Below are 19,411 nucleotides of genomic sequence, written 5' to 3'. Positions count from 1 at the left end.
CTTGGTACTATCAAACCAGCCCAACTTGGCACTGGTGCCACCATGGGTCTGGTCACCATCCTGCCTATTGTAGCTTTTCATGAGCCAGCCAGTCACTCTCAGCCATAGGCCCCGAGACACAAAACTCGGCCCGTTTCCCTGGCAAACAAAAGTAAGCTGCCCCGCTTCTGCATGGCAGATTGCAGGAGCTACTTAGTACTATCAAATCAGCCCGACTTGGCACAGGTGCCACCTTGGATCTGGGAACCATCCTGTGTATCGTGGATTTTCAGGGGCCAGCCAGCCACTCTCAGCCATATGCCCCCAAAAACAAACCACGGACCTTTTCTCTGGCAAACAAAAATCAACTGCCCCACTTCTGGATGGCAGATTGCAGGAGCCACTTGGGACTATCACACCAGCACAACATGGCACTGCTGCCAACTTGGATCTCGGAACAATCCTACGTATCGTACATATTCAGGAACCAGCCGAACACTCCCAGCCACAGGCCCCCAAACACAAACAAAGGCCCATTTCCCTGGAAAACAAAACTCAGCTGCCCCGCTTCTGGATGGCAGTTTGCAGGAGCCACTTGGGACTATCAAACCAGCCCGACTTGGTAATGGTACCACCTTGGATCTGGGAACCATCCGGCGTATCGTGGATTTTCAGGGGCCAGCCGGTCATTCCCAGCCATATGCCCCCAAACACAAACCTCGGCCCTTTTCTCTGGCAAACAAAACTCAACTGCCCCTCTTCTGGATGGCAAATTGCAGGACGCACTTGGTACTACAAAAAGAGCCCGACTTGGCAGTGGTGCCACCTTGGCTCTGGGAACCATCCTGCGTATCGAGCATTTTAAGGAGCCAGCCGGCAATTCCCAGCCGTATGCCCCAAAAAGAAACCATGGACATTTTCTCTGGCAAAAAAAACTCAGCTGTCCCGCTTCTGGATGGCAGATTGCAGGAGTCACTTTGAACCCTACAACCAGCCTTACTTGGCACTGGTGCCACCTTGGATCTGGGAACCATCCTGCCTATCGTTGATTTTCAGGGGCCAGCCGGCCACTCTCAGCCATAGGCCCCCAAACACAAACCACAGCCCTTTTCTCTAGCAAACAAAATTCAACTGCCCCGCTTCTGGATGGCAAATTGCAGGAGCCACTGGGTACTACAAAAACAGCCTGACTTGGCACTGGTGCCACCTTGCGTCTGGTTACCATGCGGCGTATCGTGCATTTTAAGGAGCCAGGTGGCCACTCCCAGCCATATGCCCCCAAACACAACCCACGGGCCTTTTCTCTGGCAAACAAAACTCAGCTGCCCCGCTTCTGGATGGCAGATTGCAGGAGCCACTTGGTACTATCAAACCAGCCCGACTTGGCACTGGTGCCACCATGGGTCTGGTCACCATCCTGCCTATCGTAGCTTTTCAGGAGCCAGCCGGTCACTCCCAGCCGTAGGCCCACAGACACAAAACTCGGCCCGTTTCCCTGACAAACAAAAGTAAGCTCTCCCGCTTCTGGATGGCAGATTGCAGGAGCCACTTGCTACTATCAAACCACCCGACTTGGCACTGGTGCCACCTCTGGTCTGGGAACCATCCTGCGTATCGTAGATTCTAATTAGCCATCCGTCCACTCCCAGGCACAGGCCCCCAAACACAAACAACGGCGCTTTTCCCTGGAAAACAAAACTCGTCTGCCATTTTTTGATGGCAGATTGCCGGAGCCACTTGGTACTATCAAACCAGCCCAACTTGGCACTGGTGCCACCATGGGTCTGGTCACCATCCTGCCTATCGTAGCTTTTCAGGAGCCAGCCGGCCACTCCCTGCCACAGGCCCCCAAACACAAACAACGGCGCTTTTCCCTGGAAAACAAAATTCGCCTGCCAACTTTTTGATGGCAGATTGCAGGAGCCACTTGGTACTATCAAATCAGCCCAACTTGGCACTGGTGCCACCATGGGTCTGGTCAACATCCTGCCTATCGTAGCTTTTCAGGAGCCAGCCGGTCACTCCCAGCCATAGGCCCTCAGACCCAAACCTCGGCCCGTTTCCCTGGCAAACAAAAGTAAGCTGCCCCGCTTCTGGATGGCAGATTGCAGGAGCCACTTGGTAGTATCAAACCAGCCCTACTTGGTACTGGTGCCAACTTGAGTCTGGGAAACATCCTGCGTATCGTGGATTCTAAGGAGCCAGCCGGCCACTCCCAGCCACAGGCCCCCAAACACAAACAACGGCGCTTTTCCCTGGAAAACAAAACTCGCCTACCAACATTTTGATGGCAGATTGCAGGAGCCACTTGGTACTATCAAATCAGCCGAACTTGGCACTGGTGCCACCATGGGTCTGGTAACCATCCTGCCTATCGTACCTTTTCAGGAGCCAGCTGGTCACTCCCAGCCATAGGCCCCCAGACAAAAACCTCGGCTCCTTTCCCTGGCAAACAAAATAAGCAGCCCTGCTTCTGGATGGCAGATTGCAGGAGCCACTTTGCACCATCCAACTGGCCCGACTTGTCACTGTTGCCACCTCTGGTCTGGGAACCATCCTGCGTATCGTGGATTCTAATTAGCCAGCCGGCCACTCCCAGCCACAGGCCCCCAAACACAAACAACGGCGCTTTTCCCTGGAAAACAAAACTCGCCTGACAACTTTTTGATGGCAGATTGCAGGAGCCACTTGGTACTATCAAACCAGCCCAACTTGGCACTGGTGCCACCATGGGTCTGGTCACCATCCTGCCTATCGTAGCTTTTCAGGAGCCAGCCGGTCACTCCCAGCCATAGGCCCCCAGACACAAAGCTCGGCCCGTTTCCCTGGCAAACAAAAGTAAGCTGCCCCGCTTCTGGATGGCAGATAGTAGGACGCACTTGTTACTATCAAACCAGCCCGACTTGGCACTGGTGCCACCACTGGTCTGGGAACCATCCTGCGTATCGTGGATTCTAAGGAGCCAGCCGGCCAATCCCAGCCACAGGCACCCAAACACAAACAACGGCGCTTTTCCCTGGAAAACAAAACTCGCCTGACAACTTTTTGATGGCAGATTGCAGGAGCCACTTGGTACTATCAAACCAGCCCAACTTGGCACTGGTGCCACCATGGGTCTGGTCACCATCCTGCCTATCGTAGCTTTTCAGGAGCCAGCCGGTCACTCCCAGCCATAGGCCCCCAGACAAATACCTCGGCCCGTTTCCCTGGAAAACAAAAGTAAGCTGCCCCGCTTCTGGATGGCAGATTCCAGGACGCACTTGGTAGTATCAAACCAGCCCAACTTGGCACTGGTGCCACCTTGGGTCTGGGAACCATCCTGCGTATCGTGGATTCTAAGGAGCCAGCCGGCCACTCCCTGCCACAGGCCCCCAAACACAAACAACGGCGCTTTTCCCTGGAAAACAAACTCGCCTGCCAACTTTTTGATGGCAGATTGCAGGAGCCACTTGGTACTATCAAACCAGCCCAACTTGGCACTGGTGCCACCATGGGTCTGGTCACCATCCTGCCTATCGTAACTTTTCAGGAGCCAGCCGGTCACTCCCAGCCATAGGCCCCCAGACAAAAACCTCGGCCCGTTTCCCTGGCAAACAAAAGTAAGCTGCCCCGCTTCTGGATGGCAGATTCCCGGACGCACTTGGTACTATCAAACCAGCCCAACTTGGCACTGGTGCCACCTCTGATCTGGGAACCATGCTGAGTATCGTGGATTCTAAGGAGCCAGCCGGCCAATCCCAGCCACAGGCCCCCAAACACAAACAACGGCGCTTTTCCCTGGAAAACAAAACTCGCCTGCCAAGTTTTTGATGGCAGATTGCAGGAGCCACTTGGTACTATCAAACCAGCCCAACTTGGCACTGGTGCCGTCATGGGTCTGGTCACCATCCTGCCTATCGTAGCTTTTCACGAGCCAGCCGGTCACTCCCAGCCATAGGCCCCCAGACAAAAACCTCGGCCCGTTTCCCTGGAAAACAAAAGTAAGCTGCCCCGCTTCTGGATGGCAGATGGCAGGAACCACTTGGTACTATCAAACCAGCCCAACTTGGCACTGGTGCCACCTTGGGTCTGGGAACCATCCTGCGTATCGTGGATTCTAAGGGGCCAGCCGGTCGCTCCCAGCCACAGGCCCCCAAACAAAACCACAGGGCTATTTCCTGGAAAACAAAACTCGCCTGCCAAGTTTTTGATGGTAGATTGCAGGAGCCACTTGGTACTATCAAACCAGCCCAACTTGGCACTGGTGCCACCATGGGTCTGGTCACCATCCTGCCTATCGTAGCTTTTCAGGAGCCAGCCGGTCACTCCCAGCCATAGGCCCCGAGACACAAACCTCGGCCCGTTTCCCTGGCAAACAAAAGTAAGCTACCCCGCTTCTGGATGGCAGATTGCAGGAGCCACTTGGTACTATCAAACCAGCCTGACTTGGCACTGGTGCCACCTCAGGTCTGGGAACCATCCTGCGTATCGTGGATTCTAAGGAGCCAGCCGGCCACTCCCAGCCATAGGCCCCCAAACAAAATCAACGGCGCTTTTCCCTGGAAAACAAAACTTGCCTGCTAACTTTTTGATGGCAGATTGCAGGAGCCACTTGGTACTATCAAACCAGCCCAACTTGGCACTGGTGCCACCATGGGTCTGGTCACCATCCTGCCTATCGTAGCTTTTCAGGAGCCAGCCGGTCACTCCCAGCCATAGGCCCCCAGACACAAAGCTCGACCCGTTTCCCTGGCAAACAAAAGCAAGCTGCCCCGCTTCTGGATGGCAGATTGCAGGAGCCACTTGGTACTATCAAACCAGCCCATCTTGGCATTGGTGCCACCTCTAGTCTGGGAACCATCCTGCGTATCGTGGATTCTAAGGAGCCAGCCGGTCACTCCCAGCCACAGGCCCCCAAACACAAACCACAGCGCTTTTCCCTGGAAAACAAAACTCGCCTGCCAACATTTTGATGGCAGATTGCAAGAGCCACTTGCTACTATCAAATCAGCCCAACTTGGCACTGGTGCCACCATGGGTCTGGTCACCATCCTGCCTATCGTAGCTTTTCAGGAGACAGCCGGTCCCTCCCTGCCATAGGCCCCCAGAGAAAAACCTCGGCCCATTTCCCTGGCAAACAAAAGTAAGCTGCCCCGCTTCTGGATGGCAGATTCCAGGACGCACTTGGTAGTATCAAACCAGCCCAACTTGGCACTGGTGCCACCTTGGGTCTGGGAACCATCCTGCGTATCGTGGATTCTAAAGAGCCAGCCGGTCACTCCCAGCCACAGGCCCCCAGACACAAACAACGGCGCTTTTCCCTGGACAACAAAACTCGCCTGCCAAATTTTGATGGCAGATTCCCGGAGCCACTTGGTACTATCAAACCAGCCCAACTTGACACTGGTGCCGTCATGGGTCTGGTCACCATCCTGCCTATCGTAGCTTTTCAGGAGCCAGCCGGTCACTCCCAGCCATAGGCCCCCAGACACAAAGCTCGGCCCGTTTCCCTGGCAAACAAAAGTAAGTTATCCCGCTTCTGGATGGCAGATTGCAGGAGCCACTTTTCACCATCAAACCAGCCCAACTTGGCATTGCTGCCACCTCTGGTCTGGGAACCATCCTGCGTATCGTGGATTCTAAGGAGCCAGCCGGCCACTCCCAGCCACAGGCACCCAAACACAAACAACGGCGCTTTTCCCTGGAAAACAAAACTCGCCTGACAACTTTTTGATGGCAGATTGCAGGAGCCACTTGGTACTATCAAACCAGCCCAACTTGGCACTGGTGCCACCATGGGTCTGGTCACCATCCTGCCTATCGTAGCTTTTCAGGAGCCAGCCGGTCACTCCCAGCCATAGGCCCCCAGACACAAACCTCGGCCCGTTTCCCTGGCAAACAAAAGTAAGCTACCCCGCTTCTGGATGGCAGATTGCAGGACGCACTTGGTACTATCAAACCAGCCCAACTTGGCACTGGTGCCACCTCAGGTCTGGGAACCATCCTGCGTATCGTGGATTCTAAGGAGCCAGCCGGCCACTCCCAGCCATAGGCCCCCAAACAAAAACAACGGCGCTTTTCCCTGGAAAACAAAACTTGCCTGCCAACTTTTTGATGGCAGATTGCAGGAGCCACTTGGTACTATCAAACCAGCCCAACTTGGCACTGGTGCCACCATGGGTCTGGTCACCATCCTGCCTATCGTAGCTTTTCAGGAGCCAGCCGGTCACTCCCAGCCGTAGGCCCACAGACACAAACCTCGGCCGGTTTCCCTGACAAACAAAAGTAAGCTGTCCCGCTTCTGGATGGCAGATTGCAGGAGCCACTTGCTACTATCAAACCACCCGACTTGGCACTGGTGCCACCTCTGGTCTGGGAACCATCCTGCGTATCGTAGATTCTAATTAGCCATCCGTCCACTCCCAGGCACAGGCCCCCAAACACAAACAACGGCGCTTTTCCCTGGAAAACAAAACTCGCCTGCCATCTTTTTGATGGCAGATTGCCGGAGCCACTTGGTACTATCAAACCAGCCCAACTTGGCACTGGTGCCACCATGGGTCTGGTCACCATCCTGCCTATCGTAGCTTTTCAGGAGCCAGCCGGCCACTCCCTGCCACAGGCCCCCAAACACAAACAACGGCGCTTTTCCCTGGAAAACAAAATTCGCCTGCCAACTTTTTGATGGCAGATTGCAGGAGCCACTTGGTACTATCAAATCAGCCCAACTTGGCACTGGTGCCACCATGGGTCTGGTCAACATCCTGCCTATCGTAGCTTTTCAGGAGCCAGCCGGTCACTCCCAGCCATAGGCCCCCAGACCCAAACCTCGGCCCGTTTCCCTGGCAAACAAAAGTAAGCTGCCCCGCTTCTGGATGGCAGATTGCAGGAGCCACTTGGTAGTATCAAACCAGCCCTACTTGGTACTGGTGCCAACTTGGGTCTGGGAAACATCCTGCGTATCGTGGATTCTAAGGAGCCAGCCGGCCACTCCCAGCCACAGGCCCCCAAACACAAACAAGGGCGCTTTTCCCTGGAAAACAAAACTCGCCTGCCAAGTTTTTGATGGCAGATTGCAGGAGCCACTTGGTACTATCAAACCCGCCCAACTTGGCACTGGTGCCACCATGGGTCTGGTCACCATCCTGCCTATCGTAGCTTTTCAGGAGCCAGCCGGTCACTCCCCGCCATAGGCCCCCAGACACAAAGCTCGGCCCGTTTCCCTGGCAAACAAAAGTAAGCTACCCCGCTTCTGGATGGCAGATTGCAGGACGCACTTGGTACTATCAAACCAGCCCAACTTGGCACTGGTGCCACCTCAGGTCTGTGAACCATCCTGCGTCTCGTGGATTCTAAGGAGCCAGCCGGCCACTCCCACCCATAGGCCCCCAAACAAAAACAACGGCGCTTTTCCCTGGAAAACAAAACTCGCCTGCCAACTTTTTGATGGCAGATTGCAGGAACCACTTGGTATTATCAAGCCAGCCCGACTTGGCACTGGTGCCACCTTGGGTCTGGGAACCATGCTGCGTATCGTGGATTCTAAGGAGCCAGCCGGCCACTCCCTGCCACAGGCCCCCAAACACAAACAACGGCGCTTTTCCCTGGAAATCAACACTCGCTTGCCGACTTTTTGATGGCAGATTGCAGGAGCCACTTGGTACTATCAAACCAGCCCAACTTGGCACTGGTGCCACCATTGGTCTGGTCACCATCATGCCTCTCGTAGCTTTTCAGGACCTAGCCGGTCACTCACAGCCATAGGCCCCCAGACACAAACCTTGGCCCGTTTCCCTGGCAAACAAAAGTAAGCTGCCCCGTTTCTGGATGGCAGATTTCAGTAGCAACTTTGCACCATCAAACTGGCCCGACTTGTCACTGGTGCCACTTTAGGTCTGGGAAACATCCTGCGTATCGTGGATTCTAATTAGCCATCCGGCCACTCCCACCCACAGGCCCCCAAACACAAACAACGGCGCTTTTCCCTGGAAAACAAAACTCGCCTGCCAACTTTTTGATGGCAGATTGCAGGAGCCACTTGGTACTATAAAATCAGCCGAACTTGGCACTGGTGCCACCATGGGTCTGGTAACCATCCTGCCTATCGTACCTTTTCAGGAGCCAGCTGGTCACTCCCAGCCATAGGCCCCCAGACAAAAACCTCGGCTCCTTTCCCTGGCAAACAAAAGTAAGCAGCCCTGCTTCTGGATGGCAGATTGCAGGAGCCACTTTGCACCATCAAACTGGCCCGACTTGTCACTGTTGCCACCTCTGGTCTGGGAACCATCCTGCGTATCGTGGACTCTAATTAGCCAGCCGGCCACTCCCAGCCACAGGCCCCCAAACACAAACAACGGCGCTTTTCCCTGGAAAACAAAACTCGCCTGACAACTTTTTGATGGCAGATTGCAGGAGCCACTTGGTACTATCAAACCAGCCCAACTTGGCACTGGTGCCACCATGGGTCTGGTCACCATCCTGCCTATCGTAGCTTTTCAGGAGCCAGCCGGTCACTCCCAGCCATAGGCCCCCAAACACAAAGCTCGGCCCGTTTCCCTGGCAAACAAAAGTAAGCTGCCCCGCTTCTGGATGGCAGATAGTAGGACGCACTTGTTACTATCAAACCAGCCCGACTTGGCACTGGTGCCACCACTGGTCTGGGAACCATCCTGCGTATCGTGGATTCAAAGGAGCCAGCCGGCCCCTCCCACCCACAGGCCCCCAAACACAAACAACGGCGCTTTTCCCTGGAAAACAAAACTCGCCTGCCAACTTTTTGATGGCAGATTGCAGGAGCCACTTGGTACTATCAAACCAGCCCAACTTGGCACTGGTGCCACCATGGGTCTGGTCACCATCCTGACGATCGTAGCTTTTCAGGAGCCAGCCGGCCACTCCCTGCCACAGGCCCCCAAACACAAACAACGGCGCTTTTCCCTGGAAAACAAAATTCGCCTGCCAACTTTTTGATGGCAGATTGCAGGAGCCACTTGGTACTATCAAATCAGCCCAACTTGGCACTGGTGCCACCATGGGTCTGGTCAACATCCTGCCTATCGTAGCTTTTCAGGAGCCAGCCGGTCACTCCCAGCCATAGGCCCCCAGACCCAAACCTCGGCCCGTTTCCCTGGCAAACAAAAGTAAGCTGCCCCGCTTCTGGATGGCAGATTGCAGGAGCCACTTGGTAGTATCAAACCAGCCCTACTTGGTACTGGTGCCAACTTGGGTCTGGGAAACATCCTGCGTATCGTGGATTCTAAGGAGCCAGCCGGCCACTCCCAGCCACAGGCCCCCAAACACAAACAAGGGCGCTTTTCCCTGGAAAACAAAACTCTCCTGCCAACTTTTTGATGGCAGATTGCAGGAGCCACTTGGTACTATCAAACCAGCCCAACTTGGCACTGGTGCCACCATGGGTCTGGTCACCATCCTGCCTATCGTAGCTTTTCAGGAGCCAGCCGGCCACTCCCAGCCATAGGCCCCCAGACACAAAGCTCGGCCCGTTTCCCTGGCAAACAAAAGTAAGCTGCCCCGCTTCTGGATGGCTGATTCCCGGACGCACTTGTTACAATCAAACCAGCCCAACTTGGCACTGGTGCCACCTCTGGTCTGGGAACCATGCTGAGTATCGTGGATTCTAAGGAGCCAGCCGGCCACTCCCAGCCACAGGCCCCCAAACACAAACAACGGCGCTTTTCCCTGGAAAACAAAACTCGCCTGCCAAGTTTTTGATGGCAGATTGCAGGAGCCTCTTGGTACTATCAAACCCGCCCAACTTGGCACTGGTGCCACCATGGGTCTGGTCACCATCCTGCCTATCGTAGCTTTTCAGGAGCCAGCCGGTCACTCCCCGCCATAGGCCCCCAGACACAAACCTCGGCCCGTTTCCCTGGCAAACAAAAGTAAGCTACCCCGCTTCTGGATGGCAGATTGCAGGACGCACTTGGTACTATCAAACCAGCCCAACTTGGCACTGGTGCCACCTCAGGTCTGTGAACCATCCTGCGTCTCGTGGATTCTAAGGAGCCAGCCGGCCACTCCCACCCATAGGCCCCCAAACAAAAACAACGGCGCTTTTCCCTGGAAAACAAAACTCGCCTGCCAACTTTTTGATGGCAGATTGCAGGAACCACTTGGTATTATCAAGCCAGCCCGACTTGGCACTGGTGCCACCTTGGGTCTGGGAACCATGCTGCGTATCGTGGATTCTAAGGAGCCAGCCGGCCACTCCCTGCCACAGGCCCCCAAACACAAACAACGGCGCTTTTCCCTGGAAATCAACACTCGCTTGCCGACTTTTTGATGGCAGATTGCAGGAGCCACTTGGTACTATCAAACCAGCCCAACTTGGCACTGGTGCCACCATGGGTCTGGTCACCATCATGCCTCTCGTAGCTTTTCAGGACCTAGCCGGTCACTCACAGCCATAGGCCCCCAGACACAAACCTTGGCCCGTTTCCCTGGCAAACAAAAGTAAGCTGCCCCGTTTCTGGATGGCAGATTTCAGTAGCAACTTTGCACCATCAAACTGGCCCGACTTGTCACTGGTGCCACTTTAGGTCTGGGAACCATCCTGCGTATCGTGGATTCTAATTAGCCATCCGGCCACTCCCACCCACAGGCCCCCAAACACAAACAACGGCGCTTTTCCCTGGAAAACAAAACTCGCCTGCCAAGTTTTTGATGGCAGATTGCAGGAGCCACTTGGTACTATAAAATCAGCCGAACTTGGCACTGGTGCCACCATGGGTCTGGTAACCATCCTGCCTATCGTACCTTTTCAGGAGCCAGCTGGTCACTCCCAGCCATAGGCCCCCAGACAAAAACCTCGGCTCCTTTCCCTGGCAAACAAAAGTAAGCAGCCCTGCTTCTGGATGGCAGATTGCAGGAGCCACTTTGCACCATCAAACTGGCCCGACTTGTCACTGTTGCCACCTCTGGTCTGGGAACCATCCTGCGTATCGTGGATTCTAATTAGCCAGCCGGCCACTCCCAGCCACAGGCCCCCAAACACAAACAACGGCGCTTTTCCCTGGAAAACAAAACTCGCCTGACAACTTTTTGATGGCAGATTGCAGGAGCCACTTGGTACTATCAAACCAGCCCAACTTGGCACTGGTGCCACCATGGGTCTGGTCACCATCCTGCCTATCGTAGCTTTTCAGGAGCCAGCCGGTCACTCCCAGCCATAGGCCCCCAAACACAAAGCTCGGCCCGTTTCCCTGGCAAACAAAAGTAAGCTGCCCCGCTTCTGGATGGCAGATAGTAGGACGCACTTGTTACTATCAAACCAGCCCGACTTGGCACTGGTGCCACCATGGGTCTGGGAACCATCCTGCGTATCGTGGATTCTAAGGAGCCAGCCGGCCACTCCCGCCCACAGGCCCCCAAACACAAACAACGGCGCTTTTCCCTGGAAAACAAAACTCGCCTGCCAACTTTTTGATGGCAGATTGCAGGAGCCACTTGGTACTATCAAACCAGCCCAACTTGGCACTGGTGCCACCATGGGTCTGGTCACCATCCTGACTATCGTAGCTTTTCAGGAGCCAGCCGGTCACTCCCAGCCATAGGCCCCCAGACAAATACCTCGGCCCGTTTCCCTGGCAAACAAAAGTAAGCTGCCCCGCTTCTGGATGGCAGATTGCAGGACGCACTTGGTACTATCAAACCAGCCCGACTTGGCACTGGTTCCACCACTGGTCTGGGAACCATCCTGCGTCTCGTGGATTCTAAGGAGCCAGCCGGCCACTCCCTGCCACAGGCCCCCAAACACAAACAACGGCGCTTTTCCCTGGAAAACAAAACTCGCCTGCCAACTTTTTGATGGCAGATTGCAGGAGCCACTTGGTACTATCAAACCAGCCCAACTTGGCACTGGTGCCACCATGGGTCTGGTCACCATCCTGCCTATCGTAACTTTTCAGGAGCCAGCCGGTCACTCCCAGCCATAGGCCCCCAGACAAAAACCTCGGCCCGTTTCCCTGGCAAACAAAAGTAAGCTGCCCCGCTTCTGGATGGCAGATTCCCGGACGCACTTGGTACTATCAAACCAGCCCAACTTGGCACTGGTGCCACCTCTGATCTTCGAACCATGCTGAGTATCGTGGATTCTAAGGAGCCAGCCGGCCACTCCCCGCCACAGGCCCCCAAACACAAACAACGGCGCTTTTCCCTGGAAAACAAAACTCGCCTGCCAAGTTTTTGATGGCAGATTGCAGGAGCCACTTGGTACTATCAAACCAGCCCAACTTGGCACTGGTGCCGTCATGGGTCTGGTCACCATCCTGCCTATCGTAGCTTTTCAGGAGCCAGCCGGTCACTCCCAGCCATAGGCCCCCAGACAAAAACCTCGGCCCGTTTCCCTGGCAAACAAAAGTAAGCTGCCCCGCTTCTGGATGGCAGATTGCAGGAACCACTTGGTACTATCAAACCAGCCCAACTTGGCACTGGTGCCACCATGGGTCTGGGAACCATCCTGTGTATCGTGGATTCTAATTAGCCATCCGTCCACTCCAGGCCATAGGGCCCCAGCCAAAAACAACGGCGCTTTTACCTGGAAAACAAAACTCGCCTGCCAACTTTTTGATGGCCGATTGCAGGAACCACTTGGTATTATCTAGCCAGCCCAACTTGGCACTGGTGCCACCATGGGTCTGGTCACCATCCTGCCTATCGTAGCTTTTCAGGAGCCAGCCGGTCACTCCCTGCCATAGGCCCCCAGACACAAACCTCGGACCGTTTCCCTGGCAAACAAAAGTAAGCTGCCCCGCTTCTGGATGGCAGATTGCAGGAACCACTTGTTACTATCAAACCAGCCCAACTTGGCACTGGTGCCACCATGGGTCTGGGAACCATCCTGTGTATCGTGGATTCTAATTAGCCATCCGTCCACTCCAGGCCATAGGGCCCCAGGCACAAACAACGGCGCTTTTCCCTGGAAAACAAAACTCGCCAGCCAACTTTTTGATGGCCGATTGCAGGAACCACTTGCTATTATCAAGCCAGCCCGACTTGGCACTGGTGCCACCTTGGGTCTGGGAACCATGCTGCGTATCGTGGATTCTAAGGAGCCAGCCGGCCACTCCCTGCCACAGGCCCCCAAACACAAACAACGGCGCTTTTCCCTGGAAAACAAAACTCGCCTGCCAAGTTTTTGATGGCAGATTGCAGGAGCCACTTGGTACTTTCAAACCAGCCCAACTTGGCACTGGTGCCACCATGGGTCTGGTCACCATCCTGCCTATCGTAGCTTTTCAGGAGCCAGCCAGCCACCCCCAGCCAGAGGCCCCCAGACAAATATTTCGGCCCGTTTCCCTGGCAAACAAAAGTAAGCTGCCCCGCTTCTGCATGGCATATTGCAGGAGCCACTTTGCACCGTCAAACCAGCCCAACTTGGCACTGGTGCCACCTCAGGTCTGGGAAACATCCTGCGTATCGTGGGTTCTAATTAGCCATCCGTCCACTCCAGGCCATAGGGCCCCAGGCACAAACAACGGCGCTTTTCCCTGGAAAACAAAACTCGCCTGCCAACTTTTTGATGGCCGATCGCAGGAACCACTTGGTATTATCAAGCCAGCCCAACTTGGCACTGGTGCCACCATGGGTCTGGTCACCATCCTGCCTATCGTAGCTTTTCAGGAGCCAGCCGGTCACTCCCAGCCATAGGCCCCCAGACACAAACCTCGGACCGTTTCCCTGGCAAACAAAAGTAAGCTGCCCCGCTTCTGGATGGCAGATTCCCGGACGCACTTGTTACTATAAAACCAGCCCAACTTGGCACTGGTGCCACCATGGGTCTGGGAACCATCCTGTGTATCGTGGATTCTAATTAGCCATCCGTCCACTCCAGGCCATAGGGCCCCAGGCACAAACAACGGCGCTTTTCCCTGGAAAACAAAACTCGCCTGCGAACATTTTGATGGCCGATTGCAGGAACCACTTGGTATTATCAAGCCAGCCCGACTTGGCACTGGTGCCACCTTGGGTCTGGGAACCATGCTGCGTATCGTGGATTCTAAGGAGCCAGCTGGCCACTCCCAGCCACAGGCCCCCAAACACAAACAACGACGCTTTTCCCTGTAAATCAACACTCGCTTGCCGACTTTTTGATGGCAGATTGCAGGAGCCACTTGGTACTATCAAACCAGCCCAACTTGGCACTGGTGCCACCATGGGTCTGGTCACCATCATGCCTCTCGTAGCTTTTCATGAGCCAGCCGGCCACTCCCAGCCATAGGCCCCCAGACACAAACCTCGGCCCGTTTCCCTGGCAAACAAAAGTAAGCTGCCCCGCTTCTGGATGGCAGATTGCAGGACGCACTTGTTACAATCAAACCAGCCCAACTTGGCACTGGTGCTACCTCTGGTCTGGGAACCATGCTGAGTATCGTGGATTCTAAGGAGCCAGCTGGCCACTCCCAGCCACAGGCCCCCAAACACAAACAACGGCGCTTTTCCCTGGAAAACAAAACTCGCCTGCCAAGTTTTTGATGGCAGATTGCAGGAGCCACTTGGTACTATCAAACCAGCCCAACTTGGCACTGGTGCCGTCATGGGTCTGGTCACCATCATGCCTATCGTAGCTTTTCAGGAGCCAGCCGGTCACTTCCAGGCTTAGGCCCCCAGACACAATCCTCGGACCGTTTCCCTGGCAAACAAAAGTAAGCTGCCCCGCTTCTGGATGGCAGATTGCAGGAACCACTTGTTACTATCAAACCAGCCCAAGTTGGCACTGGTGCCACCATGGGTCTGGGAACCATCCTGTGTATCGTGGATTCTAATTAGCCATCCGTCCACTCCAGGCCATAGGGCCCCAGGCGCAAACAACGGCGCTTTTCCCTGGAAAACAAACTCGCCTGCCAAATTTTTGATGGCAGATTGCAGGAGCCACTTGGTACTATCAAACCAGCCCAACTTGGCACTGGTGCCACCATGGGTCTGGTCACCATCCTGCCTATCGTAGCTTTTCAGGAGCCAGCCGGTCACTCCCAGCCATAGGCCCCGAGACACAAACCTCAGCCCGTTTCCCTGGCAAACAAAAGTAAGCTACCCTGCTTCTTGATGGCAGATTGCAGGACGCACTTGGTACTATCAAACCAGCCCAACTTGGCACTGGTGCCACCTCAGGTCTGGGAACCATCCTGCGTCTCGTGGATTCTAAGGAGCCAGCCGGCCACTCCCACCCATAGGCCCCCAAACAAAAACAACGGCGCTTTTCCCTGGAAAACAAAACTCGCCTGCCAACTTTTTGATGGCCGATTGCAGGAACCACTTGGTATTATCAAGCCAGCCCGACTTGGCACTGGTGCTACCTTGGGTCTGGGAACCATGCTGCGTATCGTGGATTCTAAGGAGCCAGCCGGCCACTCCCTGCCACAGGCCCCCAAACACAAACAACGGCGCTTTTCCCTGGAAATCAACACTCGCTTGCCGACTTTTTGATGGCAGATTGCAGGAGCCACTTGGTACTATCAAACCAGCCCAACTTGGCACTGGTGCCACCATGGGTCTGGTCACCATCATGCCTCTCGTAGCTTTTCAGGACCTAGCCGGTCACTCACAGCCATAGGCCCCCAGACACAAACCTTGGCCCGTTTCCCTGGCAAACAAAAGTAAGCTGCCCCGTTTCTGGATGGCAGATTTCAGTAGCAACTTTGCACCATCAAACTGGCCCGACTTGTCACTGGTGCCACTTTAGGTCTGGGAACCACCCTGCGTATCGTGGATTGTAATTAGCCATCCGGCCACTCCCACCAACAGGCCCCCAAACACAAACAACGGCGCTTTTCCCTGGAAAACAAAACTCGCCTACCAACAATTTGATGGCAGATTGCAGGAGCCACTTGGTACTATCAAATCAGCCGAACTTGGCACTGGTGCCACCATGGGTCTGGTAACCATACTGCCTATCGTACCTTTTCAGGAGCCAGCTGGTCACTCCCAGCCATAGGCCCCCAGACAAAAACCTCGGCTCCTTTCCCTGGCAAACAAAAGTAAGCAGCCCTGCTTCTGGATGGCAGATTGCAGGAGCCACTTTGCACCATCAAACTGGCCCGACTTGTCATTGTTGCCACCTCTGGTCTGGGAACCATCCTGCGTATCGTGGATTCTAATTAGCCAGCCGGCCACTCCCAGCCACAGGCCCCCAAACACAAACAACGGCGCTTTTCCCTGGAAAACAAAACTCGCCTGACAACTTTTTGATGGCAGATTGCAGGAGCCACTTGGTACTATCAAACCAGCCCAACTTGGCACTGGTGCCACCATGGGTCTGGTCACCATCCTGCCTATCGTAGCTTTTCAGGAGCCAGCCGGTCACTCCCTGCCACAGGCCCCCAGACACAAAGCTCGGCCCGTTTCCCTGGCAAACAAAAGTAAGCTGCCCCGCTTCTGGATGGCAGATAGTAGGACGCACTTGTTAATATCAAACCAGCCCGACTTGGCACTGGTGCCACCACTGGTCTGGGAACCATCCTGCGTATCGTGGATTCTAAGGAGCCAGCCGGCCACTCCCAGCCACAGGCACCCAAACACAAACAACGGCGCTTTTCCCTGGAAAACAAAACTCGCCTGCCAAGTTTTTGATGGCAGATTGCAGGAGCCACTTGGTACTATCAAACCAGCCCAACTTGGCACTGGTGCCACCATGGGTCTGGTCACCATCCTGCCTATCGTAGCTTTTCAGGAGCCAGCCGGTCACTCCCAGCCATAGGCCCCCAGACAAATACCTCGGCCCGTTTCCCTGGAAAACAAAAGTAAGCTGCCCCGCTTCTGGATGGCAGATTGCAGGACGCACTTGGTACTATCAAACCAGCCCGACTTGGCACTGGTGCCACGTCAAGTCTGGGAACCATCCTGCGTATCGTGGATTCTAAGGAGCCAGCCGGCCACTCCCTGCCACAGGCCCCCAAACACAAACAACGGCGCTTTTCCCTGGAAAACAAAACTCGCCTGCCAACTTTTTGATGGCAGATTGCAGGAGCCACTTGGTACTATCAAACCAGCCCAACTTGGCACTGGTGCCACCATGGGTCTGGGAACCATCCTGCCTATCGTAACTTTTCAGGAGCCAGCCAGTCACTCCCAGCCATAGGCCCCCAGACAAAAACCTCGGCCCGTTTCCCTGGCAAACAAAAGTAAGCTGCCCCGCTTCTGGATGGCAGATTCCCGGACGCACTTGGTACTATCAAACCAGCCCAACTTGGCACTGGTGCCACCTCTGATCTGGGAACCATGCTGAGTATCGTGGATTCTAAGGAGCCAGCCGGCCACTCCCAGCCACAGGCCCCCAAACACAAACAACGGCGCTTTTCCCTGGAAAACAAAACTCGCCTGCCAAGTTTTTGATGGCAGATTGCAGGAGCCACTTGGTACTATCAAACCAGCCCAACTTGGCACTGGTGCCGTCATGGGTCTGGTCACCATCCTGCCTATCGTAGCTTTTCAGGAGCCAGCCGGTCACTCCCAGCCATAGGCCCCCAGACAAAAACCTCGGCCCGTTTCCCTGGAAAACAAAAGTAAGCTGCCCCGCTTCTGGATGGCAGATTGCAGGAACCACTTGGTACTATCAAACCAGCCCAACTTGGCACTGGTGCCACCATGGGTCTGGGAACCATCCTGTGTATCGTGGATTCTAATTAGCCATCCGTCCACTCCAGGCCATAGGGCCCCAGGCACAAACAACGGCGCTTTTCCCTGGAAAACAAAACTCGCCTGACAACTTTTTGATGGCCGATTGCAGGAACCACTTGGTATTATCTAGCCAGCCCAACTTGGCACTGGTGCCACCATGGGTCTGGTCACCATCCTGCCTATCGTAGCTTTTCAGGAGCCAGCCGGTCACTCCCAGCCATAGGCCCCCAGACACAAACCTCGGACCGTTTCCCTGGCAAACAAAAGTAAGCTGCCCCGCTTCTGGATGGCAGATTGCAGGAACCACTTGTTACTATCAAACCAGCCCAACTTGGCACTGGTGCCACCATGGGTCTGGGAACCATCCTGTGTATCGTGGATTCTAATTAGCCATCCGTCCACTCCAGGCCATAGGGCCCCAGGCACAAACAACGGCGCTTTTCCCTGGAAAACAAAACTTGCCTGCCAACTTTTTGATGGCCGATTGCAGGAACCACTTGGTATTATCAAGCCAGCCCGACTTGGCACTGGTGCCACCTTGGGTCTGGGAACCATGCTGCGTATCGTGGATTCTAAGTAGCCAGCCGGCCACTCCCTGCCACAGGCCCCCAAACACAAACAACGACGCTTTTCCCTGGAAATCAACACTCGCTTGCCGACTTTTTGATGGCAGATTGCAGGAGCCACTTGGTACTATCAAACCAGCCCAACTTGGCACTGGTGCCACCATGGGTCTGGTCACCATCCAGCCTATCGTAGCTTTTCAGGAGCCAGCCGGCCACTCCCAGCCATAGGCCCCCAGACACAAACCTCGGCCCGTTTCCCTGGCAAACAAAAGTAAGCTGCCCCGCTTCTGGATGGCAGATTCCCGGACGCACTTGTTACAATCAAACCAGCCCAACTTGGCACTGGTGCCACCTCTGGTCTGGGAACCATGCTGAGTATCGTGGATTCTAAGGAGCCAGCCGGCCACTCCCAGCCACAGGCCCCCAAACACAAACAACGGCGCTTTTCCCTGGAAAACAAAACTCGCCTGCCAACTTTTTGATGGCAGATTGCAGGAGCCACTTGGTACTATCAAACCAGCCCAACTTGGCACTGGTGCCGTCATGGGTCTGGTCCACATCCTGCCTATCGTAGCTTTTCACGAGCCAGCCGGTCACTTCCAGGCTTAGGCCCCCAGACACAATCCTCGGACCGTTTCCCTGGCAAACAAAAGTAAGCTGCCCCGCTTCTGGATGGCAGATTGCAGGAACCACTTGGTACTATCAAACCAGCCCAAGTTGGCACTGGTGCCACCATGGGTCTGGGAACCATCCTGTGTATCGTGGATTCTAATTAGCCATCCGTCCACTCCAGGCCATAGGGCCCCAGGCGCAAACAACGGCGCTTTTCCCTGGATAACAAACTCGCCTGCCAAATTTTTGATGGCAGATTGCAGGAGCCACTTGGTACTATCAAACCAGCCCAACTTGGCACTGGTGCCACCATGGGTCTGGTCACCATCCTGCCTATCGTAGCTTTTCAGGAGCCAGCCGGTCACTCCTAGCCATAGGCCCCGAGACACAAACCTCGGCCCGTTTCCCTGGCAAACAAAAGTAAGCTACCCCGCTTCTGGATGGCAGATTGCAGGACGCACTTGGTACTATCAAACCAGCCCAACTTGGCACTGGTGCCACCTCAGGTCTGGGAACCATCCTGCGTCTCGTGGATTCTAAGGAGCCAGCCGGCCACTCCCACCCATAGGCCCCCAAACAAAAACAACGGCGCTTTTCCCTGGAAAACAAAACTCGCCTGCCAACTTTTTGATGGCCGATTG

Source organism: Melospiza melodia, chromosome 3 (genome assembly GCF_035770615.1).
Source record: "Melospiza melodia melodia isolate bMelMel2 chromosome 3, bMelMel2.pri, whole genome shotgun sequence".
Lineage (NCBI taxonomy): Eukaryota > Metazoa > Chordata > Aves > Passeriformes > Passerellidae > Melospiza > Melospiza melodia.
Note: the sequence above shows the minus strand (reverse complement) of the source record.